This window comes from Neofelis nebulosa, chromosome 1, assembly GCF_028018385.1.
Source record: "Neofelis nebulosa isolate mNeoNeb1 chromosome 1, mNeoNeb1.pri, whole genome shotgun sequence".
NCBI lineage: Eukaryota > Metazoa > Chordata > Mammalia > Carnivora > Felidae > Neofelis > Neofelis nebulosa.
This window is the reverse complement of record NC_080782.1, coordinates 181,241,187-181,268,072: the sequence shown is the minus strand read 5'-3', so window position 1 is coordinate 181,268,072 and position 26,886 is coordinate 181,241,187. Positions and strand designations below refer to the sequence as shown.

The 26,886-nt window shown below is 36.2% G+C and overlaps 1 long non-coding RNA gene across 4 annotated transcripts in view; it reads left to right on the top strand.

Moving 5' to 3' along the window:
- Positions 1-26,886, top strand: part of LOC131483684 (uncharacterized) — a 48,439-nt gene that overhangs the window by 1,647 nt on the left and 19,906 nt on the right. Inside the window, exons 2-4 of one of the 4 annotated variants that reach the window (XR_009247877.1) lie at positions 3,824-4,063; positions 10,866-10,990; positions 21,548-21,646. This is a non-coding gene — a long non-coding RNA (uncharacterized LOC131483684). Of the gene's footprint in view, positions 1-3,823; positions 4,064-10,865; positions 11,016-21,547; positions 21,647-26,886 lie in introns of all 4 variants that reach the window. The other 3 variants (XR_009247875.1, XR_009247878.1, XR_009247870.1) reach the window with 3 other exon arrangements.

Sequence of the window (26,886 nt, the reverse complement as noted above, 5' to 3'; positions counted from 1 at the left end):
TGGATATGGTGGTAATAATTTATGCCGAACCTGGTAGGATTCTATATGTATCCAATCATTATGAAAAACTATTTAGCAATGTCAACCTTAAATAAAACAAATGGTAATTTGCTAATTAAGCAAAGATGAGTTTATTCAAGAATAGCAGAGGAATTGCAATTCAGGACAAGCAAACTATGGCAAACCACAGGCAAGTCCAAAGAGACAAAGAGGACGCTAGATTTTATTAGGTTCTAGGAGGAATACAGAGGGTTATTTTGAACATTTCATTGGAAGAGAATGAGAGTTTGAGTTTATGGCAGTTTCTCACTGGCTGTCAGTGGTGGGCAGTTTGCTGTTACTGAGGCATGTAGAAATCTTCCTTCTTCCTACTGGTCACGTGAGTGGAAACAAATGGTACCTGCATAAGACCTCTCCCTTCATGGCTTCTTGACTGTATTTTAAATCAAGTTTCCTTTACTCCTTTTCACAGCAGTAGCTTATAAATTAGATGATTATGTACCTTCCAGAACCAGCACTTCTACTCCCTGGCACATTTCAATCACAAATGAATAAAAATATGACAAAATGATATATATGTATATTTATTGAAGCATTATTTGTTTTCACCCCAAAACGGATATGAACAAGTCTCCTGCAATAGTAGAGCACATATATTTTGGGATGAGGACACAATGCAATATTATATAATAACATAAAGGCAAAAAAAGAAAACAAAACATGTTACATGCAGTAATGTGATTAAATAACACACATATAATATTGCCAGAAAGAAGCCAGACAAAAAAGTAAAAATTGTAAAATTTCAATTATAGAAGTTTTAAAACTGGTAAAAGCTAACCCACGATGCTAGAAATTAGGATAGTGATTATCTTTGGAGATGAGTGTGGATAACTGGAAATGCCCTGAGTTTTGCCACTGATGTCCTCAGGTTCTTGATCACTGTGTTGATTACATATATGGACATGTTTACTTTGGAAAAATAAACTCCCCACGTGTGACTTCCATAACTTTTAATGTATTTTATTCTTCAATTAAAATCTTAAAAACTCAGGCTATTATTAGACAGATATCATTAGAACACTATTTTTGAAGGAAAAGAAAAGTTCAGGCGTAATATATCAACATTATTCTGCTACATCGTATTATTTTTAAAAAACAGGCATCTGCCATTGAACACCTCCTATACTTGTATGACACCCAACCATACATCTTCCCTGGCACCCCATGTAGGAAGAACAGTATTCCAGCTGTTCTTTGCCTGTCTGAAATCTATTCCTGAATAATTCCAGCTGGCTTAAATGCAAATCTAATTTTACAGAGGTGATTCTTAAAAGCAACATCAAAGTCTTAAAATAGCGGCTAGTAATGAGACCCAACAAATAGAGGCAAACTTTACATATCATCCACACTCAAATTAGTGCACAATCTGGTCACATATGACAACAAATTGTTTCCAAGACATTACAGTGCTGTACCCAGATGCTTATAATCAAATCTGCATGGTGATCAAAGCCAAAAGTCCTACACCTGTATTACATTCTGTTTGATATATTCAAAATGACTCTCACATAGTAATAAATTAAGGGCAGCAAAAATGTTTGCAGAGATGGTGGCAATATACTCTGGAAGGAAGAACGTGGATATCAAAATTTCATAGCAATTTGCCAGGGAGAGTATCCCTAGATGATTCCACTTCACACCATGCTCCACCCACATTTGTCCAGTATTTCTATCTCTGCTGATATTGTTTATAATCCCTCCCTTTATATGTGCAGTTATTTCATTGGTTTCAAGTTAATAGATGTTATTCTATCTTAAGGCCAATTTTATGTGCATACCAGTAAATTCTAAGGCCACAGAGCTAGTAACAGTTGACTATAAATACGCTGATTTAATATTTTTCATCTTTAATAGTATACTATAGGACAAAGCAGGTAGCATACATAAGTAGATGATTAAATAATTAAATAAGCAGTAATGCACTAATGCAGTTGATATAAGCACTAATTCCTTCTTATCTTTTTTACTTTCCCCCATCCTTCCCAAATGGGTGAATGGCAGCCTATCCTTTTCTGAGTTCTACCGCAAAAAATAAAAAATAAAAAATAAGTCGTTTATTTATTTATTTATTTATTTATTTATTTATTATTTGAGAGAGAGAGAGTGCACAAGCAGGGGAGAGGGCAGAGGGTGAGAAAAAATCTTAAGCAGGCACCATGCTCGGTGCAGAGTCAGAGGCAAGACTTTATTTCACAACTAGGAGATCATGACCTGAGCCAAAATCAAGAGTCGGATGCCTAACTGACCAACCGAGTCACCCAGGTGCCTCAGCTATTGCAAAATTGTTGATCCGACATCATCCCTCCATGTTTGGTGATTTTGTCATCTTGGTGTAGCATTTCTCCAAACATATCTTTGATCCAGTATTTTCAGCATAAGGAAAATGATTCATTCCTTTCCTAGTTGAAGATTTTCTTTGACTCACTTTCCTTTGGCTATTCCCTGGTGTTCCATTCTACAAAGCAATGTTGTGGTAAACCAGAAGCCACAAAAAACTGCCCTCCAGATACATATTTTTAAATGTTTTAAAATTATATCTTTTACTTGATATTTACAAACACCTACTTCCGCAATCTCCTACAAAGATGAAAAGCTCAGCTAAGAACAGACAATCCCACATGGCAACTGCTGGCCATGGACAGTGCAGAAAGCTATCTTTTTCAGTAGGGCACATACCCCTAGTTAGCAGCAGCATCCATTTACATGATGATTGCATAAGCATTTATTCTTGCCACACCTCACTTATTTATATTACCTCGTGGCCACAATGGGCATTTGAACTGATAACCCCCATTAAAATTCCTAACAGGTTACCTAATAGCTCTTGTAATTTGCCTTGAAATGTAGAAATTTCTCTTGCCTCTGAAATGAACTCCTCACCAGGATAAATAACCATTATTTGTCAGTTAGCTATTAAAATCTGCTTCCAGTTTATTCTCCTTGTGGGGCTCAAGATGTGTCATCTCTTCCAGGTTTATTTTCCATGATTCTTCTATTTGAGAATTTAATAGAAACTAAGCAGTTGATTACCTTTTTTAAAAAGCCTCTTTTCCTTCACTGAAACCTGTTACTGAGAATATAAACTACAAAATATTTTAGAAAGTTATCTTTTTCATTTCGAGCCTAAAGTCATATATATTAGTTTTGTTTTGTTTTTATTTTTTAGTGTTTATTTGAGAGAGAGAGAGAGAAACAGAGCGTGAGCAGGGCAGGTGCAGAGAGAGAGAGAGAGAGAGAGAGGGAGAGAGAGAGAGAATCTGAACCCGACTCCAGGCTCTGGGCTGTCAGCACAGAGCCTGATGTGGGGCTAGAAGTCACAGACCAGGAGATCATGACCTGAGCCCAAGTCCAGACTCAAACGACTGAGCCACCAGGAGCCCCCCCCCTCCCTTTTTGTAAGTTGGTTTTTTTGAATGTATATTTATTTTTGAGAGAGAGACAGGGACAGAGAATATATATATTCGTTTTCAATCGTTGCATCAAAATCACCAAAGTCCATTTGCAACTTACAACAGAAGATATGTATTTTCTTACCATTTCTGCGCGTCAGTCGTCTGGGCATGGCTTACCTGTGTCCTCTGCTTAGGGTCTCAACATCAAGGTGTCCCCCAACTGTGGTTTGAATGGATGAGTCCACTCCTGGGCTCATGGACAGAGACTGTTGGCAGAATTATTTGCACGCAGTTGGCGGACTGAGGGCCCCAGCTTCTTGCTGGTTACTGACTGGAGGTCACTCTCTGCTCCTGGAGGCCACCTGCAGCTCCTCAAGGCTGCTCCCAGTTCCTGGGCACACGGTCTTTCTCAACGCGGCCACCTGCTTCACTAAGCCAGCGAAGACCCCTGGAGCTGTCCGCCAGCAAGATGGAGGCTCCCATGACATCACACATCATGGGCGTGGCCTGCATCTCCGGTTTGTCCTCTTGCGGAGAAGAGAGCCTCGCAGCCTTGATGAACTGCCTCAAGTCCTTGCTGTTGCTGGATCGGGTCCTCACTGAGAACGGTAAGCTGCTCCTTCGGGGCACCGGCCGGGTCAGCCTTCTGGGCCTAAACCCACGCGGGGCCAATAGGTTCTGCTCTTCCCGGCGTCGCCCTGCTGGCGGCCACCTCGGGCCTCACCCTTAAGACTGCTCAGCAACCACCACCACAGACACCGCCTGACCCGCGGCAGGAAGAGCTCGGCTCTGAGGTGGAGCTGAGCCACCACCGAGACGAGCGGGAGGGTAGGCGGATGGTGGAGCATAGGCCTGAGACACTGAGATGCGGCCTCCTGCTGGGCGGAGGACATGCTGGTGCTTCCGCGGCAACGCCCGCAGCCCTCCTTGTTCTCCCGCCCCGCCCCTCCTCCCCCTGGGTTTCCCGCCTCAGGGCTTCAGATGCCCTCGCACAGTGACGGGTCGTGGGGCCCACTGTTGCCACTGGACAGAAACCCAAAATTTGTTGTTATCTCTTAAAGGATTGAGAATTGCATACAAAAACCTTAGGTAAAGTGAAAAAAAAAAAAAAAAAAAAGATGAAAACTTGGCTGGTGTAAATGCAAACCACCAAATCAAGGCAAAGTAACAACCCACGGGAAAATTATCACCCAAGAAGGCAAACTGTATCCTCAGGGTGGGACTTAAGAGTAGTCAAGAGAAGGGCTTACACAAGGGAGCCAACACCAGGACCCTAGGAAGTCACTGTAGAGGCTTGTCATACAATACTGGGATTTTCCCCTGCTTTACTGAGGGTATACTCAACAAATAAAAACTGTATATGTTTAAGGTGTACAATGTGATGTTTTCATATTTGTATCCATTGTGAACTGATTACCACAATCAACCTAATTAACATGTCTGTCACTTCACAAAGTTCAGTGTGTGTGTGTGTGTGTGTGTGTGTGTGTGTGTGTAGTGAGAGCACTTAACATAAACTCTCGATAAATGTCAAGTATACAATACAGTATTATTAACTGTAGTCAATATGTTTTTTGATATCTTCCTTTTGAGCATTAAAATTCATTGCTACTGCATTAGTTGCATTGGCTTCCCACAATGTTGAAGAAACAAAATTAATGAGCTTTAAAACATCTATTTGATGTAAACTGTGACACTTCTTAACCCCCTCTTTTTAAAATGAAAACCAGAGATCTCTTTTTAGGGTATGATTTTCTAGATAAACTATTTTCCACATATAATATGCCAATTTATTTGTGTCAATAGTACAAAAAGAATCACTGAAAATAACAACTGATTTAGACACCATTACAGAAGAAGCAAAATGCCTACTAGTCTTTCACACAGGTGACTAAATGTAAATGTGTAATTTGTAATTAGTAGAGTCAGGAGAGTCAAATATGGAGAAACTGAAGCTTTAAGATAGATTCACTGAAAAATAAAGAATTGGAGAATGTACAACCAGTGTGGATTTATGCATATAAATTCAGAAATCTTCAAAGCAGGAATTTTTGGCAGTACGTTTTTATCATTGAATTTTATAAATAACTAATATCTATAACAATAAGGAAAATATAAAAACCAGAAGTGTGAACACTTTCAAGTGCATAAAACAGTCTTTTAGATTCTAAAAGAAAATCATTCAGTGTGTGTGTGAATTTGAGGGGTAAGGTGGGTGTGGGGGGAGTTGCCAATCCATCTATCAGAGCTGCAATTCAGCTCAACATCACTTTTAATTTAGTGACTAATTTATTCTAATTTGTTTTTTCCCTCTTCCTGTTCAAGTTAATAAAAAATGGTGTAATTATGTGACTTCTCAATTCAAACTTAACAACTCTGAATCTTCACTTTAAAATATATTATATGATGGTTTGATAATTAAGGAGATAGTATACCTATTAAACTGTTTAACAATACCTGAAAAATACAAAATGCCAGATACATCCTGGCTATTTTTATTGGGGAAAAATGCACACATATCTGTATGCATATGGAAGTGTGTGTATTATACATATAGGTATAGGTTTACACAAACATATATATGCTATCATGTAAATATGCAAATGTATATTATGCAAACATACTAATTTTCTTCCACATAAAAATTAATGAAAAAACATAGGGCGATATACAGTTATGCTCCAGCATTTCATAGTAACTAAACACAAAATGTTGAATTGAATTAAGCATGTAAGCGACAGCGGGACTTGAATGGTTCTAAAAGTCAGAGTAGTAGAGAAAAATATCACTGGGGGAAACCACACCGTAGACTGCTTAATCCACTTTGACTATTAGTTAAAGAATTTTTAAATTGTCAAAGATGAATAATTGTCAAATGCTTACTGCATTTTATGTTGTTTAGACAGCACGACAGCCCCCCTAGCCAAATTTGTAATTTACCGTAGCTTGGTATTCTTCAATTTTTGACACTATTTTATTTTAAACTTTCCAAATAACAGCAGTGTTATTTGTTCTAATGCAATTCTGCAAATTGTGTCTGTGTACTGTCAATTACATTAAAGGCATATGCAGCAACACATAATCTGAAGAATAACACATTCTTCTATTTCACTTTACAGTATATTTTATTTGCAAATTTGCCGTATTTTAAATTTATCATTTATATAAATATAAACTCTAATAATATCTTATAAATGTACTGTTAATGTGAACTGTCTCACCAGAATGAGGCTAATTACTCTGTCATAAAATGCCATATGTCACCAAATGCCGGCATGGATACAGAGAAATTATTTCTCATCAATTGGTCGTGAGAATGTAAAAAGATACAACCACTCTGAAAAAAAATTTTTTTTTCAGTTTCTTAGGAAAGAACAACAATTAAAACTAAAAATACCCTTACCATGTGACTCAGCAATCTCACTACTAGCCATTTATCCCAGAGAAAAGGAAATTTATGTTTATACAAAAACAGGCATGTGATATTTTATTTGTGGTAGCCTCAAACTGAAAACACCCCAAATGTTCTTCAACAGGTTAATGGCTAAACAGACTGTGATGGGTCCATTTCATGGAACACTGCTTAAAAATAGACAGTAACAAACTATTTGTACACGCAACAATTTGATTAATCTCAAGGGAATTATGCTGAAAGAAAAAAGCCTATCTCAAAAGAATATATACAGCATGATGATGTTTATCTACATTCTTTAAATGGCAAAACTATAGGAATGGTGTTGGAAGAAGTTGCGGGAAAAAAGGTTTAACTATAACGGGGTAGAAAGAGGCAATTGATGGTGATGGAACAGTTAGGTATCATTTGTGGCAGTGGTTATGTGGCTCTGCATGTGATTACATTGCATAAAACCACACACACACACACACACACACAAGTGCCAATAAAACTGGTAAAATCTGAGTAAGGTCTATGGATTGTACCAATGTCATTATCCTGGTTTTGATATTGACTATGTCAAAGATACAGTCTGACATTAGTTAAAATGGTAAGGACAGGTTTTAATTTGTATGTACTATCACAATAGGCAAAAGAGTACAACATGAACTGACCTGGACTTCAGTTTCTTCAGAGGTGACTAGGTGTTTAAAAGGAAGAGTGAGAGATTAGTGAAGGAGATAAGCAGGGGCTCAGTAGGGTTAGGAAAGTAAAAAATTACAAAAAGCTGAGGGGGTGGTCTATCTGAAACTCAACTGGGTTTGCTGAGCGGGCACTTATTAAATAAAGTTAGGGTCTTCCTCCCACCCCCACTAAGGAGACTAGGAGACTAGAAGACAAAGGCTGATCTTCAAGTATTGGCTGGAAGAAATAGTGTCTTTTGGCAGCCTTGAGTTTTCCCAGGAAGGCCTTTGAAAGGAGGCTAACATCCTCCTAGGGATGGGGCCTTTACCTGTTAGAAACTATGCTAGTATTTGTTCAAGTCTTGACTTGAACAAGGTGGAGGTCTACTCCAAAAAAGGGCTCAAAGGAGCCTGGCAAGAGTTGGGTCTAGGAGAATCTTCATCAATTTCAGTTATATAAGGGAAAACTGAGTTAATGGTACACAGGACCTGTCTGTATTGTCTTTGCAACTTCCTGTGAATCCATAATTATTTCAAGATCAGAAGTTAAAAATATGTAATGTTTTGTATTGTCATAATTTAATGTTGTTAATTTTTAATATGTTTATAATTTACCCTAATCATTAGCAGTATATGGGTAGAGAATTTCCTAATCAGCCAATATTCATTTGGGGATACATAAAAAGTCTTTTTCTCATCAATATATTCTCAACACTAGGCAGATGCTTCCACATTTTAGATGCTTGGTTAATTTTGTATAATAAATGAATATATGGATGGTCAGCTTGTAGGTATTTACTAGAACTGTCTCATTCTCTTTAATCTGACTGTATATTCACCAAAATTATAAAACAGATTTATTTGGTAAGAAGCAGAGAGGCTGTCTTGCACCCTATGAGACTACATTTTTTACATCATAGTCCAGGAAGATAATGCTTCCCACCCTGGATTTGCTATTTTTCAAACATATACATTGATTCACTTATTTTTTCAGTGTAAATCCATAAATTGGTATTCAATGTTCACCTTTAAGTGTAATATAGCAAATTCATTTTCCAGATTGGGTTCCTACATTAATGGAATCAGCATAACAGCCAGAAAGTTAAAAGTCACATTTTAAGCTAATGGTAATCCTTTGAAGACAAGCAAAAAGTTCCATACATTTTTCCATACCTTATTTCTGAAAAGTGAATGTACGTTATTTTTATTAACAAGTTATTTACACTGAATAAACTAATTTTAAGAAATTAACGTGAGGGGTGCCTGGGGTGGTTCAGTCAGTTAAGTGTTCAAGGTCGGCTCAGGTCATGACCTCACAGTTCCTGAGTTTGAGCCCCACATCGGGCTCTGTGCTGACAGCTCAGAGCCTGGAGCCTGCTTTGGATTCTGTGTCTCCCTCTTCCGCTGCCTCTCCCCACTCATGCTCTGTCTCTCTCAAAATTAAACACTAAAAATGTTTTTTTAATAAAATTTAAGAAAGATACATTAATGTGAAAACTGAAGCAATGTTGCCTAAAAAATAAGTGTTCAATAATCAATATCTTGATATCTAAACACAATAAGTTTTAAAAAAGTGATTCTTCCCCAAAATGCAGTTTGACTTCCTTTAAGCTCTAGAAATGCAATTCAATAAATGAAAGGAATTTAAGAAATTTTGAAACTTAAGAGAAATTTTAAAAAATATATGTTTTTCTATTTGAGTCTTATGATTACTACTGAATGATGAGCTCAGGCCTAATTTTTTTTGGTAATTTTTTTAACGTTTATTTATTTTTGAGACAGAGAGAGACACAGCATGAATGGGGGAGGGGCAGAGAGAGAGGGAGACACAGAATCGGAAGCAAGCTCCAGGCTCTGAGCCATCAGCCCAGAGCCCGACGTGGGGCTCGAACTCACGGACCTGAGCTGAAGTCGGACGCTTAACCGACTGAGCCACCCAGGCACCCCTCAGGCCTAATTTTTATCATATCCTATCATATGCAGTTTTGTAAAAATTTTTCAATTATTCTGTAGTATCTCCTTCAATACTAAATAATAATCAGTAAAAGCATTTAAGCAAAATAGTTTGAAACTGATAACCAGTGTGTGGACATATTGGTAATTAATAAATATACATTTCCTTCTGAATATCAGAGAATCACATGATTTATTACATCTGAAATGAAATAATGATTAGTGGAAATCACACTTTCTTTCTGATGTCAACTAATACAGCATTGGAGTATCAGAGATTGAACAAATATATTCGAAAAAAAATAGTACATTTAAGCTATTTATATGTGACAATACTTCTTTTCCTTCTAACAGCAGTGGTTCTCAACCAAGGCTGATTTTGCCTCCAGGGAGCATTTGACAATATCTGGGTCCATTTATGCTTGCTATATTTTGGTTTTCACTGCTACTGAAATATGGTACAAGAGGCCAGGGATTCTGCCAAACATCCTACCATGTCCAGGACAGTCCCTAAAATAAAGAATTATTTGACTCAAAATACCAAGTGTCAAGGTTAAGAACCCTATTCCACAGCCAACTGCATAGATTTAATACTCCCAATCAAGATAGCCAAATATGTAAAGTCAACCCAGACAGAGTAGGTAAGAAAAAGAAGGTCACTTGTCACAATTCATTTGATACAAACTCTCCATACTGGGAATTTAGATTGCCTTTGGTTATGATAACTTGCCCAAGGTCATTAAGCCCATTCTGATTGTCTGTAAACCAATCACTAGACAAGAACTCAGATCTGATTTTTAGGCTACCACACGTAGGTTTTAAAAATAAGATATTTCAGAATTCAGGCCATTGCACCTAGAGTTGTTACCCCTATGTAAAAAAGATACGTCTTCCGAAATTCTTGATTATGAAGATGGTAGTCACTTCAGTCACTTTTTTTTTTTAAATCAAACTCTGAAGTGGAATTCAATTTTGAAGGGGTGAACATATCACTTTGATAAGATTAAACATTATCAAAAGAAGTTATTTTAAAAGTAGATCAAATGAAGGCACTTGGCATGATGCTTTTAGAAACACATAGTTATATGTTTTCATAGTACAAATCCTAGCACACTCTAATTGACATTAATTACACCTAGGTATGCACAGTTAGTATGACTTTAATCTTTTGGTTTTTGCCAAGCCAATCTTTATTGCCAATAAGGAACCCAGTAATCCTTCTTGTTAGTCTGGAATTTTGTCCTTTTTAAAAATTTAACCTTAAAGCTCATCACAATTTTGGATGGTGAAATGTGTCTATTATAGACCTTACTACATAAAATACTTTATAAGTGACTTATTTTTCCTTTTTTTTTTTTCTTTGGACATGTTACTCTTTAGGAAACTGTGATTACATAGCAAAAAATGAGATGTTTCAAAATAATTCTAAATCAATATTTCTCTGGCTCAACAACTGAGAAATGGCATCTAATATGCATGCTGCTGAAGTGGGGCTGGCAGTCAAGGTAAGCTCACCAGAACCCAGTCAAGGTAAGCTAACCAGAAGAGGAGGAGAGTGAGAGGAAGGAAAAACTGTGTCATTCAAGACCTACATGACACCAGGAAATATACTGAAGTCAGACTTGACATCACATCATTCAAATAGGAGACTCACAAAGAATAGAATTTCTAGTCTGTTGTGAAAAATTCCCGAGTAAAGCTCACAACATATATGGTCTTGTCTGTTGCATTTTTTTTTTCTTTTGTGAGGTATACACACAATGGAATAGTGTCCCAGCCCCTCACAGGCAGAGCCACATGTACAGCTCAAGATTTGTCCCTTGGCTCAACTCCATGTCAGCACACTGTCAAAATAAGTAACGACGTAGAAATCTATACACTGTGCCAACAACAGCATTTAAACTACCTGGAGTTCATCCAGCACTACATAGAGGGCACCTTTATGGAGCAAGCCCAGAATACTCTTATGATGTCATGTTAGTGAAGGACACTATCAAGGGTAGAGATTTGTGGAATTTTTTTCAGTGATATTTGGCAAATTCTTTCAATTGTTTATACTCTATATATCTTTTGTGTTATAAAAATAAGTAGTTACAGTTTGTTCTATAGTTTATTAACATAACTGAATTGAATACAATTTACTCATAATACATGGATATATATAACAGAATATGTCGGAGATATTAAAAAGCACTTGATGTAGGTGAAAGCCAGACTTATGAAATGGAATTGGATTATCACAATGAGAATTGTAAGAAAATAAAGAATGACTTGAGACGGGGACAAAAGATTGAAACAGTCAGGCTCAGGGACTTCCTGGTTTTGCAGCATACAGAATTAATGTAGCTACGATCTTGGGTTACTAGAAACTGTCATTTCAGAAATGTCTAGTCCTTACTTGAAAGTTTTTCATTAAAATAACAAACTGATGCAACTGTGAGAAGATGAGTTCCCTGTCAAGGATTGGGTATGGTACGGTAGTAACTGAGAATTGATAGCAACTCAAGTTTTGCAGAAAGCCGGATAGGGAAGTTAATGATATAGCTGGTCAGGGCTCACCCTGTAATTATGGTTGTGACTTGAGATTTTCCACACTGTAATAAAATATGATAACATTTCTGCACATAACACACAGCTACTTGCTCAGCAGTTATCTTGGGGTGGAATGGGGTGGGTGGGAGAGTTGGGGAGGAAAGTGAATGAAAGTGAATGGAACCACACATAATAAGAAGCAAAAATCAAGGCTTATAGGTTTATACATCTTTTGATAGAAAAAAACTTTGAGTGAATTGCTACTGGTGGTAAGAAAATAAGAAGAGAACTTTCTGCCTGAAATGCCCCTTGTCTTTTCCTCGTACTCACTTCCTATGAAAATGAGACTGAGACAAATTCAAAATACTAGAGCTGCTGGTTCCTAAAAACCATTTTGAAAAAATGAACATTTTTCAAAATGATTCTGGGTTCTTTTGATCCTCTTCATAATGTCTAGAAGCATTTTCCTTTTTGATATTTTAAGAATGGAACTTAAAAGAATACAGGTTTGCATATATTTTGAATATGAAAAAAGGAAGATACTATATATCTAAAAATGCTTGTTTTATAATATACAGTGAAATGCCACACTCCATGGTATATTCCATTTCTAAACATACGATCAATAATAAGAATGAGTAGAACAAATGTATCATTTCAATCATTGCCATCAGAATCTAAGTTTTTAAAATACATTCTTTATCTAATATAAAAAGAACTCTACACTTCACCCTAACTTAGGAAAACTCCATTCACTGTTTTACTGTGTGTATAGGACCATAACAGATAAAGTGTTCTTTTTGGATTTACCTTTAAAAACTTCCCATGTAGATTTTTAAAGTTAAAATTGGTTTTATAGCATTGTTATTCATGTCAGAAAGGGATGATTACTCTATGTCCCTATTATATCCGAGAGAAAGAGAGTTCTATAATAATATCTGAGCTTATTTATTTATTTATAGTAGGACCTTACTGTTACCATATTAACTGCCACAAGATGATTTTATAGCTGATGGAATTTGATGCCAAGCTTTTAGCTTGATGCCTCTGGCTAGATTTATACACCACACAATTTTATTCACTAAGCGTAGTGATTCATTTCTAAAACTACCTTTCAAAAGTTCCCTTACTAAGGAAAATTAGTCTTGTTCCTTTGCATCACCTACTAACATGTCTCTATCATTGACAATACTTTTAACTAATTTGCCATATTAATAATAGAGACACACTAGCTTTCTTGTGCTTAGTTTTACATAATTCTGAATCCACCAGTTAATTTTCAAACTATGTCTTTATATTTAGTTCAAGATTTCCATTTTTTATATTTTTACTTTGAAACAATCTCAAACTTACGAGGAAAGTGCAAGTACATTATAAGGAAATTGTTTTCCTTAACCATGTGTTCAGGCGAGAACAATTTCTTTTGTACTTCCTGTTATCATGTCACTCCTGCAGTGACCTTGCAGTCTGAGCAACCCTTCATCCAAGAGCCGAATGCCCTTCAGTTCTTGCCTATGTATGGTCCCTCTTTACACCCAGACAGTAACTGTTGCATCATGTTTGGAGTTGGTTAACTATGAGAGGGCTACTCCAGTAAAAACTACTGTGTTTTACTAGAATTTATTTACAGATAAATTGCATTTAATGTTTATTTATTTCTGAGGCAGAGGGACAGATCATGAGTGGGGGAGGGGCAGAGAGGGAAATAAGTCTTCCAAAAATAACCCACAGTGGTGTTTTACATACATACATTATTTTAATTAATCCTCAAGACAGCTAAGGTGTCTTTAAAATAATTACTACTATTGCATAGATTTTATATAAAGAATAATCTGAGTTTCAGAGAGATGAAATGACTGATTTGAGATCTCAAACTTAATTTGAGAGATTGGATTTGAATTTTGATTTCGCTAAATTCAATACCCACAATGCCTTAAGACTTAATTTGTTGGTATCATCTATCTGCCTTATAGACAAAAGAGATAAATTCTCTTTTATTTTGTTTTGTTTTTTAAATGTTTATTTATGTATTATTTTTGAGACAGAGAGAGAGAGAGAACACAAGCAGAAGAGGATCAGAGAGAAGGAGACACAGAATCTGAAGCACGCTCCAAGCTCTGAGCTGTTAGCGCAGAGTCAGATACGGGGCTCAAACCCACAGAACCGTGAGATTATAACTTGAGCCAAAGTCAAATGCTCAATTGACTGAGCCACCCAGGTGCCCCAATAAACTGTCTTTTCATTGGAGCAGGGGAAGGTTTACTAATTTTCAATGCAAATTATGTCCCCATATATCCTTCAAAAGGTATGAAATTCTTTTCTTCACCAATTTAGTTTTATCCATTTGTTTCCTTAAGACTTTCCTCCTAAAATTATGCTTAGCTAAAGGCATTTGGCTGTACTGAAACATGATTTCTGTAGTGTAAAATTAACCAACACTCAGCATTTTTTGAATGAAAGTAGGTAACTCAAAACCAAAAACAAATTTTATTTTTTACATAATCAGCTTTGTCACAGGCACTACAGAAATACTAGAAAACACAGTGACAAAAAAGAAAAAAATGAAAATATCCATGATCCCACCATCCAGATGTAATAATTGGTCATAATTTTTCTATAATCTTCCTTTAACTAATGTCTTTAATTTTTTTAACTCTTTCAGAAACACACTTTTGTATGCACATTATACTTTTATGTCAACAATAATCAAAGCTTATTATTTTTTAAGTGGTTTATGATTGCTTTTTCAGTCTTTTATGGTATATGATTCTAATGATTTTACCTTTGTTAGCAGAATGAATAATACATGCTCCATTATAGTTTGAGTTTCGGCTTTTGTAAGCAGCTTTTTGGTGCCTCTTGGTGAAAAAGGTATAGAAACTACAGTAGTATGCAGAGGATTATTAGTGTTTTTCCCTTCTATTTATTTATTTATTTTTTAAACAATCTTTTATCATGCCTTGCTCTTTAGCTCATTAATTATTGATCCAAGATAACCATGAGGTACTACAATTTCAGAAGCTAAGCAGATAATTCTCACAAATTTGTTACACATAGATATAATACTATAGAAGCAGAGGCAGATGTTTCTATTATCACTATAGGTCAGGAAATATTCATTAATATATATCATTGTTTTTACTTTTTATAATATTTGGTTTTGCACTTATATCAAATACTTTGCCCTAGCTGATATTTTGACAAATTTAAATGAATCACAAAATTTGTTTAAAAGAATTGGAATACGTGCATATTATATAGGGAATTTTAGTAGAACATCATCCAAATTTGGGATAACATAAATAGATTTACACAAAAGTATATATATGAATGATAAAATGGACTATTTCTGTAAAGTTTTTACAAAATGCTACTACTGTTGTTCTATTAAAAAGTGAGTATTGGCGCCAGGATGTCTCAGTCCGTTAAACATCCGACCTTAGCTCAGGTTATGATCTTATGGTTTGTGAGTTCGAGCCCTGTATCGGACTCTGTGCTGACAGCTCAGTCTGGAGCCTGCTTCAGATTCTGTGTCTCCCTCTCTCTCTGCTCCTCCCCTGATTGTGCTCTCTGTCTCTCAAAAATAAAATGTTAAAAAAAAATTTAAGTGAGTATTAATATTGATAGAGGGCCCTGCATGTATATGAACAATTAAAAAACCCTCTAGAAACTTAATGAAATTTAATTTATCAAAATTTTTTGTATAACTTTGTCAGATTACCATTACTACATGAAGGAAAATATATAAAATGCCATGAACATATTACATAGCTATTTGCTTTATAGCTATAGAAATATGTGCCTTAGGGGGGCATCTGGGTGGCTCAGTTGGTTAGGCATCCAACTTTGGCTCAGGTCATGATCTCACGGTTCATGAGTTTGAGGCTTGCATCAGCCTTTCTGCTATCAGCCCAGAGCTCGCTTTGGATCCTGTCTCCCATTCTCTCTGTCCCTCCCTGGCTCGCTCTCTTTTTCTCCCTCTCTCAAAAATAAACAAACATTTAAAAAATATAAAAATAAATAAAATACTAAGAAAAAAACGAAAAAAATATTCTTACAATGAAATGTTTGTAAGAATGAAATGCAGCTACACCATGGTTCATTTTGATGTGTCCCTGGTGATTCTCTAGAAAAGAATATAAAGAACAATTTGGGGCACCTGGGTGGTTCAGTCAGTTAAGCATCCAACTGCAGCTAAGATGGTGATCTCATGGTTGGTGAGTTCAAGCCTCGCTTCAGGCTCTGTGCTAACAGCTCAGAGCCTGGAGCCTGCTTCAGATTCTGTGTCTTCCTCTCTCTCTGCCCCTCCTCCACTCATGCTGTCTCTCTCCTTCTCTCTCAAAACTAAATAAGCAGGGGCGCCTGGGTGGCTCAGTCGGTTAAGCGTCCAACTTCAGCTCAGGTCACGATCTCACGGTCCGTGAGTTCGAGCCCCGCGTCGGACTCTGGGCTGATGGCTCAGAGCCTGGAGCCTGCTTCTGATTCTGTGTCTCCCTCTCTCTCTGCCCCTCCCCCATTCATGCTCTGTCTCTCTCAGTCTCAAAAATAAATAAACATTAAAAAAAAAAAACTAAATAAACATTAAAAATTTTTAAAAAAGAACACTTTAGTGCCATTGTGTGTTTTATTTATCTATTCATTTTTGTGACTCTATTTTCTACACATTCATGAATTATGGTATATTAGAAAATTTTTAAATAAACACTGTAAATATCGTAGTGTATACTGCATAAAATTAGAGTTTCAAATCTGATAACAATATTATATTTATAAAACTTTCATGTTTAAAGTTGTTATAGTCTACCAATTTTGAAGACAAAGGGCTATAATATATATTGTTCCACAATGTCATGTGAAATTAATGAGTACTTTTCAGCATATCCATAAGTATTCACAAGCATTTATTGATTAAACTTTTCTGTAGCTAAAGCTTCTTGTTTTAAAACACCTATTTTGGGGGTGCCTGGGTGGCTCAGTTGTTTAAGCGTCCAACTTTGGTTCAGGTCATGATCTCACGGTCTGAGTTCAAGCCCTGCATGGGGCTCTGTGCTGACAGCTCAGAGCCTGGAGCCTGTATCCGATTCTGTGTTTCCCTCTCTCTGCCTTTCTCCCACTCGCACTCTGTCTCTCTCTCTCTCTCAAAAATAACTAGAACATTAAAAAAATTTTAAAGCAGCCATTTTGCTTAAAAAGAGTTTTTTTCTCTTTTTTTTCAGAAACAAAATTGGAAAGAATAATCTGCCTTCTAAACTGAAAATTCTTTTTCTTTGAGTTAGTGAGGCCTCTTCCACAATTTAGATTTTGAGTTCTGTGAAACATTTAGATGTGTTACTTGAAAAACACTTTTGACTTAAAAAGAGCTACTGAACTGTTTAGTTCATAAACAAGCAATTTGTATATTTACTTTAAATATTTTAAAACCAACTTATGTATTAATCATCAAATGAAGAGAGACGTGCAATCTCATTACATGCTTGAAAAAATCCTCATCATTTACCTCGAGAAAATTTACGTTTAAATTGTATTTTTAACCATGCAATTCAAATAAATGGTCTTAAATTTCACAAAAGCATTTATATATTCTTAAAATCTACATTAAGCAACAAAAACTTCTTCCTATTTTGATTCCACAGCCATTGACCTGTGAGATACAAATAACCAATTCATGATCCCACTTCAGTTTGTTTTGGAGAACTGTTATTAGCTCATTGAGTGAAGAGTATCCCATAGAGGAATAATGTGTAACCAACAAATGCATCATAGGATATTTAGGTTGTAAATAGACGGATATAAATGATAGGTTACCACTATTCTATTATCTCAAGAAAACTTTGGTGTGCAATTTCAAACTCTATAAATTCCCACAATTTATTACTTATGGATCCAGCCCAGAAAATGTACTACATTCTGTTAAATCATTAGGAATTTCCTTCTAAGAACTATTAAGTACACAATGCTATACTTTTGTAGTTAGATGAACTAAATAAAGATTTATTGTTATGTTTACTTTGCCTGAGGCTAAAAACTGGGACTGGATGAAACAAAGCTATTTTCTTAGTGTAGAATTTTACTATTCTGGTTAAAATTATTTCTTTTCTTCATTACACTAGCACAAGATAAGAGAAGGGGCATTTATTAAACACCAATTAGCCTGCAGATCCTCTGCTAGGCATTTTTATAAATGTCTTTTCAATTTGTATTAATAAACACAATCATTTATTATAAACATTGTATACTCATTTCTATTTCCTTTGCTCAATATACTATAGCTAACAGGAAGCATAGCGGTTTCACATTTTTAACTTGAGAGAGGAGATTCTGCCCAATATACCTGAACATGTTTTGGGAGATATTTATATAATCTAGAAAACTCTAAGCGTTGCAGGAAATTAATCCTCATATAGCAGATTCGTAGAAAGTACAACACTTTAAATACATTTTTATTTTTTTAAATTAGAGTTAAGGACTTTTTAAATGCAATAGGAAATACACATAAATTCCCCAAATCAAGCATCCTTGATATAAATTTTGAATACAATTCAAAAGTCATTTTGCATACATTATGTAAATTTTAACGGTGGCATTTTTTGGCAGTTCTTTTAAAGTAATAAGTATTAACCTCAGATATATTCTCCCTTTTAATTTAAGTAGAAATATAAAAGCATAAAATTCTCTTATAGAAAATACTGTGCTACTTTAGTTGTGCATTATCATTAGAAGGATGCGCCATAACTGGCCATACAAAGTCTCCATGATAATGGATCTCGTCTGCAACTATTCACCTCATACCAGAGAAGAATAATCCCCATGAAATGCACCATATTTGATATAAATCAAAAATGTTTTTAAATGGAGATATTAAATGAGGACATAGTGTGTGGCTTGCAGCCCTTAACAAGTTTTTCCTAAATTACCACTAATACATCTATGACAACTCAGAGAAAAGCTGGGTCTCATGAAACACATTAAAGAGTTACTCTAACAATAAATAAAACTATCTTCAGAACCTGAAAGGTTCCTGAGCAATAACCAGAAGTGAATAGAGCTGTTCTCAAAATTTTAAATATTAATTGCTAAAATGTTGGCCCTTAAAAGTTGCCACTTTTTTATTCAGACATTATTTATGTCTATTTATAAAGACATTTTAACACCTCTAAGAAAGGGTTCAATTTCTATTCCAATCAGGACCGTAGGAAGGCATTCCTCTCCTACAAACACTGTTTGTTCAGGTGACCTGGTTCCCTTCTTCCTCAGTGGCTTTCCTTGGATAACTGGACTTACTGTTTGAGGACTAATTCTAGAACACCTATGGTATCTGACTTTCAGCTTTACAAAGTTAACATTCAGCCCATCTTCTGGTCCTTCATGATCTCATGCCTAATTCTCCAGGGGGGAAAAAAAGGAGACAACAAATTAACAAATCAAATTTAAAAATAAGTAAACACACAACCAGACAAATTGCTAAAGAGATCTCTTTTACAATTTACATTGAAGAAACAATGGCTCTCACCCAGCAGTCCCTTCAAAACAAATTATTGGATAGCATTTTGTAAGAGCTCTGCAGTGTAATCAATGTAAAATCGCCATTTAATAATTAGTAGAAGGAAGAGACTTGATGATTTCAGAGATGTGGCAAAGAAAGGCTTAGACCCTTCTAACGACAACAGAAATGAAAAGCTTTATGGAAAAAAATTGGGTGTGTAACTTACGGCCCCAATATGAAGGAAATTAGAAGATGACATGACTTTATGAGGTTAATAGAGTATTAAAGAGTGATTCCAATCCATCTTGCCTGTTGCATTTCTCTCCTGAGAAAGAGTAAGTTTTAAAAAAAGCTGATCGGGGCACCTGGGTGGCGCAGTCGGTTAAGCGTCCGACTTCAACCAGGTCACGATCTCGCGGTCCGTGAGTTCGAGCCCTGCGTCGGGCTCTGGGCTGATGGCTCGGAGCCTGGAGCCTGGAGCCTGTTTCCGATTCCGTGTCTCCCTCTCTCTCTGCCCCTCCCCCGTTCATGCTCTGTCTCTCTCTGTCCCAAAAATAAATTAAAAAAATAAAAAAAAAATTTAAAAAAGCTGATCCTGCACCCTCTACAGGTCCAAAAATATGGTTGTTCTCAAGGTAATATTTACATTACTATATTGTAATAGTAAGTGTTCACGACCTTTAGTTTCTCAGAATCAATCAAAGACAGAGCATGTAAAGGTATAGCTATGTAATGAAATGTAAATGTTATAAATACCGATGTGAAATGCATGCTATGGCTGATGAGCAGAGGGGAACTGGGAAGGTGAGGCAGAGATACGGCAGTACCAGTTCTAACATTTTATATTAAGAGAAGTAAAAGTATACTATGCAAGTATAATGAATCAAAATTACATTTCAACACATTACTAAGATTTATGGGAAGGATTAAAAAATAAAAAAACAGAACCAAAAACACATCTCACGATGATTGGAAGGAGGGGGAAAGTGAGAAGAAACGATTGTGAACATCAACCATGGGTGTCAGCTCTCATAGTAGAGGATAAAAAGATAGGATTTATGTTGATAAATAGGAAATAATGTATAAGGATATTGCTTACAATTATGAGATGCCCACTAGAAGAAATAAGAACAGAAACAATCAAATATAATTTCTAAAAAAATAGATTTAAGTATTAGGGGAAGTTTTCAACACTGTTCTTTTTTTTTATCTTTTAAATGCTTCTATCACTTTTAGAATTTACAAAAGAATGGAAGAAATGAGTAAGTACTGAGTTAATGACAAACCCCTAAGATACTGAGATAAATAAATGTGAAATTAATACTTTCACTAAATTTATGTACTCTACATAGAGTGTATGAATAGTGAATGGTCAGCTTTTAAACACTGTGACACTTGGCTCATATTATTTATTTATGCTTCTAATCATCAGCTACTGAAGCTGCTAAAGAGGGTTAAATATGACATAGTATGCCTCTCTAGGCCAGGATTGTATCTGTAAAAGTACAGAACCATGATGGGCAGCAGCACACAGAAGAGGGCACGGGGCAGTGAAAGAGCTACATTCGGTGGCTGCAGTCAGCATGGGTGTGGGAGTCTGGGACAAAATAATTATGCATCAGTACAATAAATGTCTTCTGCACACTGGGAAATACTTTCCAGGTATGACTCAGCCTAGATGTTGTTTTCTTTCCCCTAAAACTAGGTCAATCTTTATAACTCCCCTCCTGGCATTGGAGCACAAAGATGAAATCATTCCTCTGAGGTCAAAGGCAGTTGTGACAGGCATAGCTTTATCAAAACGGGAAAGAAATAGTCCCCTTTAAGTTTCCAGATGGGATGAAATTGTGCAGCAGATAATGGGGTGGGGTGGGGGGGGAGGATATAATCAGAGCTCTAGAAGACCAGATGATGAACTGATACTTAGCCCTTGAATTTCTTGCAATTATAGTAGTAATTGAGAAAGCTTGGGGAAAAAATTTGCTCTGAAAAGGAAGTGATTCCTGATAAAGACTAATTTGAGATGAATAAATGTTTCAAAATTTAGAACCAGGAAAATGAAAGAGAACAGAAAACATCAGATGCAAATAAAACTGTGATGTTTCCCTTGATCACATCCCCCAAGAAGAGAAACGTCAATTCCCAGGTGAGGCTGATTAAGATAAAAATCACACTGCACTTAGATCTGCATATTAATTTCAGGCACAGATATACATGCGTGTCTGTATGTGTATACATCTTTCAGTGTGTGTCTGTGTATTCTGATGCTAAATTCTACATTGTTCACTGCTTAGTGTTAATGCAGTCAATTTCTAGTAATGTGTCTGTGTATTTGATTCTATAACAGTAAGTGGAATATATACTATTAGAGACATGGAAAGCTGGAAAATATGCTAAACTGATATTTTGTCAGATTCTTTATGAAAAAGTATACAGCATTCTAAAAGAATGTTGTCTGTGATAGGCAGAAGTTGTCTAAAATCTCATCCCTGGACCCTGAGAATATGTTAATACACATAAGAAAAAAGGACCTTGCAGGGGCGCCTGGGTGGCTCAGTTGGTTGAGTGTCCGACCTAGGCTCAGGTCATGATCTCAGTTCGTGAGTTCGAGCCCTGCATTGGGCTCTATGCTGACAGCTCAGATCCTGGAACCTGCTTCAGATTCTGTGTCTCTCTCTCTCTCTCTCTCTCTCTCTCTGCTCCTCCCCTGCTCATGCTCTCTCTCTCTCTCTCTCCCTCTCAAAAATAAACATTGAAAAAAAATTTTAAAAAAAGGACCTTGCAAATGCAGCTAAGGTTACAGACCTTACAACCCGCAGAATATCATGGATTATCCAGCTTCATCTAATGTAGTCAAGTGGGTCTTTACAAGTGGGAGAGGGAAGGCGGATGAGTGGGTCAAGTGATGTCGCAGAAGAAGAGGCAGGAGAGATGCACAGCATGAGAGAGACTCAACCCTTGTGGAGAAAAGGACCATGAGCCAGGATATGTAGGTAACTTTTAGAAGCAGAGAGCAGCCCTCAGGTGACAAAGAATTGGGGACCTGTGTCCTATAGCAACAAGGAAACGAATTAATTCTGCCAACAACTAAAATAAGTAAGAAACAGATTTTCTCCTAGAGCCTCTATAAAAAACCTCCCCAGCATCTATATTTTAGCCCAGAGAATCCAGTGTTCGGCTTCTGACATACAGAACTACAAGATGATACATTTGTGTGGTTTTAAGATGCTCAATGCGTGATAATTTGCTATGGCATCAGTAGAAAACTAATCATTTCCAAACTGTTACTCTGCTATCATTATGTGCCTGATTATATGCTTAGTGCAAATTTACTATGTGACCAGTGATAGTAAAGGGCATCACATAAGTCTGATCTTCACAGAATTCTACATTTTAGATATTATTATTTCCATTTAACAGAAGAGAAAAACCGAAGTCTAAAAAAAAGGGACTTTCTCAAAGCTACAAAACTGTCAAACTCTGACTAGTAGTCAAAAGCAGGGCTTCAAATCAGATTATGTTTTAAAAGAGTATGATCCAGGGGCGCCTGGGTGGCTCAGTAGGTTAAGCGTCCGACTTCGGCTCAGGTCATGATCTCACGGTCAGTGAGTTCAAGCCCTGCGTCGGGCTCTGTGCTGACAGTTCAGAGCCTGGAGCCTGCTTCAGATTCTGTGTCTCCCTCTCTCTCTGACCCTCCCCCGTTCATGCTCTGTCTCTTTCTGTCTCAGAAGTAAATAAACATTAAAAAAAATAAAAAAAAATAAAAGAGTATGATCCATATTTACATATTTATGTACACACATTTCCATATATGCCCACACATACCTACTACATTTCAAGTAGGAGATATTTTATGGAATATGGATCAACTATTTCATCAGAGTTCGTCATTATTGGAATAAAAATTTGTCTCCCAATATATATCTAAATGAATGCAAATTACATTGGTTTATCCCTTTGAATACATTGTTTTATTAAAAAGTAAACATGTTTACTGAATTTAAGGCTAAAGTTTTATTTATGTAAATTTTAAGACTACCTTAGATTAAAAGCAATTGTAACAATGTAAATATGTGCATTTAAATATGTTACATAAAAGCACACCCAAAATTAAATAAGGTTTGATAACCAGTTGTAAGCCAAAAATAAAAATAATTCTGTATTTTTGTATTCTTTGTGTAAATACCTAGTAGTGCAATTGCTGGATTGTAGGGTAGTCCTATTTTTAGTTTTTTGATAAATCACAATACTATCCTTAAGAGTGGCTGCACCAGTTTGCATTCCTACCAGCAGTGCAAGAGGGTTCCCCTTTCTCCACATCCTCGACAACACCTATAGTTTCTTGTGTTGTTAATTTTAGCCATTCTGACAGATATGAGGTGTCATCTCATTGTGGTTTTGATTTGTATTTCCCTGATGATGAGTGATATTGAGCATCTTTTCATGTGTCTGTTAGCGCTCTGGATGTCTTCTTTGGAAAAGTGTCTATTCATGTCTTCTGCCGATTTCTCAACTGGGTAGTTTGGTTTTGGGATGTTGAGTTTGATATGTTCCTTATAGATCTTGGATAATAAACCTTTATCAGATATATCACTTGCAAATATCTTCTCCCATTCTGTAAGATGCCTCTTAGTTTTGCTGAAGTTTCCCTTTGCTGTGCAGAAGCTTTTTATCTTGATTAAGTCCTAATAGTTCATGTTTGCTTTTGTTTCCCTTGCCTTTGGTGATGATTCAAAGGGGTATGTGAACCCCAATGTTTATAGTAGCATTATCAACAATAGCCAAGCTATGGAGAGAGCCCAAATATCCATTGACTAATGAATGCATAAAGGATATGGATACACACACACACACACATATATATATATATATATATATATATATATATATATATATACACACACATATGATGGAATATTACTCAGCCACAAAAAGGATTAAATCTTGCCATTTGCAATGCCGTGGATGGAGCTAGAATGTATTAAGCTAAGCAAAATAAGTCAATCAGAGAAAGACAAATACCGTATGATTTCTCTCATATATAGAATTTAATAAACAAACCAGATGAACATATGGGAAGAGGGGATTAAAGAGAAGAAAGGGAAACAAACCACAGATACTCTTAAGGATAGAGAAGAAACTGAGGGTTGACGCAGAGAGGAGGTTGGCAGATGGGCTAGATGGGTGATGGGTATTAAGGAGGGCACTCATGATGAGCACTCAGTGTTCAGTTAAATTTAAATTTAACTAAAATTTAAATTAAAAAAAGAAATGAAAAAAATAATATTTCTTGGTCACAAAAATCATAGAAGTTACAAGGAGAATTAGACAACTTTCATATATTTATTTGGAGCTTAGTTTACATCTTAAAATGTTGCATTGTAATTCATTATCTAATGTTTCCTGAAGTCTATCTTAGTATTATCACAGCAGCACTTCCATCATTGCCCCTTTCCCCTCCAAGGGGATTGGATAGTTCAAATCATGCTAGAGAGATAGTCTAAATATGGATTGAGGTCTTAAGAGCCAGAGTGGAAGTAAACACTGGCTCCTTAAGATGAGGTGAGACACCAGAGCACAGGGTGCAGGAGTGAACTGAGCCCTTCTGTAGGAATAGAGAAAGTTGGGACATACAGACAAGAATAATTTTTTTAAAGGAGACAAAAGAAATGTTGGTCAGCTGGACAAGAAAGAGATTACAATTTAAGTTAAATGGTCAGGGAATGCACTGGGATGATGAAGAAATAGTCATATCAACAAATCTCAAATATAAAGAAAAAGGAAGTGTAATAATCTTAATGCAAAAATGAAAAATGTGGCTGGAAATGAGTGAATGAATTGGGTGAAGAGAGTAATAAGAGACAATGTTGGATACAATGCAGGCAGGGACCAGAACATGATAGTTTGGATTATAATGGGCTGTTGAATAGGCTATCATTGTTTTTAATTTCTTTATTTAATGATCTGATTATATTTGAAGATATATCTGATGAATTTTCAGAAGATACTGCTGGTTATAATATGAATTATAGATTATAAAGCATCAAGAATAGAAAAGGTAGATTTTCCTGCTATTGCTGGTGTCATGAGAGATGATACTGGGTAGACTAGGAGTTGAAGATAGGACCTGCTAATTGATTACATAGTGGATGTGAGTAAAAGAGAGAGTTGGGAATGACTTTTTTTTGGTCCTGACCAATAACCCAGATAGTGCTATTTGCTTGTTTAAAAATAACTTGGGCAGGGAACAGACAGTAGATATCAATAATAATGACTTTTTATCAGGATTCACACTAACAGAAATAGTAATGCCATTGGAAGGCAGGGTGTTAACAATTGCTACTATACCCAGCTGTGGTAGAAAAAATTCCCATTTCCTATGCACAAGCACTATATAATTACCTCTCAGTGTGGGGCTAACAGCAATAAATATGACAGGATATCACTTCTATAATTAGGTTCCCAAACATTTGACTTTGAGGGTGGCCCTGACCTAACCATGTGAGATCTTTGAAAGAAAGTGAAGTAACACTGAAAATTTTTCCTGGGGGCCTGAAAGAAAGTAAATAATGATATATGTTGTAAACTACCTATGAAGGAGAACATAAGAATTGGACCTGAAGGAAGCCTCTGGAAGTCTGTAGGAGCCAACAGCCAGCAAGGAAATAGGGATATCAGTCCTGCAGCCACACAGAACTGTATTCCATCAACCACCTCAATGAAATCAGATGAGGATCCTCAACTCCAGATAAGAAAAGTGGCCCAGATTGCACTTTGGTTTCAGTTTAGTAAGGTCCTAGAAAGACAGCCCAATTATGACATTTTTGAACTTCTGATCTCTAGAAACCTGTGAAATAAGTTTGCATTATTTGAAGCTGATAAATTTGTGGTAATTTGTTATGGAATTAAAAGAAAATTAATACAAATATTGGTACCTGGAAGCGGGAGCCTACTGATACAACACCTAAAATTTGGAAGAAACTTTGGACTCAGGCAACCGATGGAGGCGGGAATAATTTTGAAGAGCGTAAGAAAGAAAGCCCAACTTGCCTTGAACAGACTGCCAGTAGATATCAAGGCTTTTAAGGATGCTATCTGTGAAGGCTCAAAATGAAGTCAAGAACATTTTGGGGATTTGGAGGAAAGAGGATCCTTATCATATATTGGCAGAAAGCCTAGCAAAACTGCAGGAATGTTGAAAGCAGAATTTTGAAATAATGCATTTACGTAAGGAGATTTCCAATGGAAGTGTTAAAGGTACCACCTGGTTTCTTCTTGCTACTTACAGGAAAATCCATGAGAAGAGAGATAAATTGAGGAAGAGTTGTTAAAGAGGAATCAGGATCAGATGATTTTGAAAACGTTCAACCCCTTTGGATGGCAAAA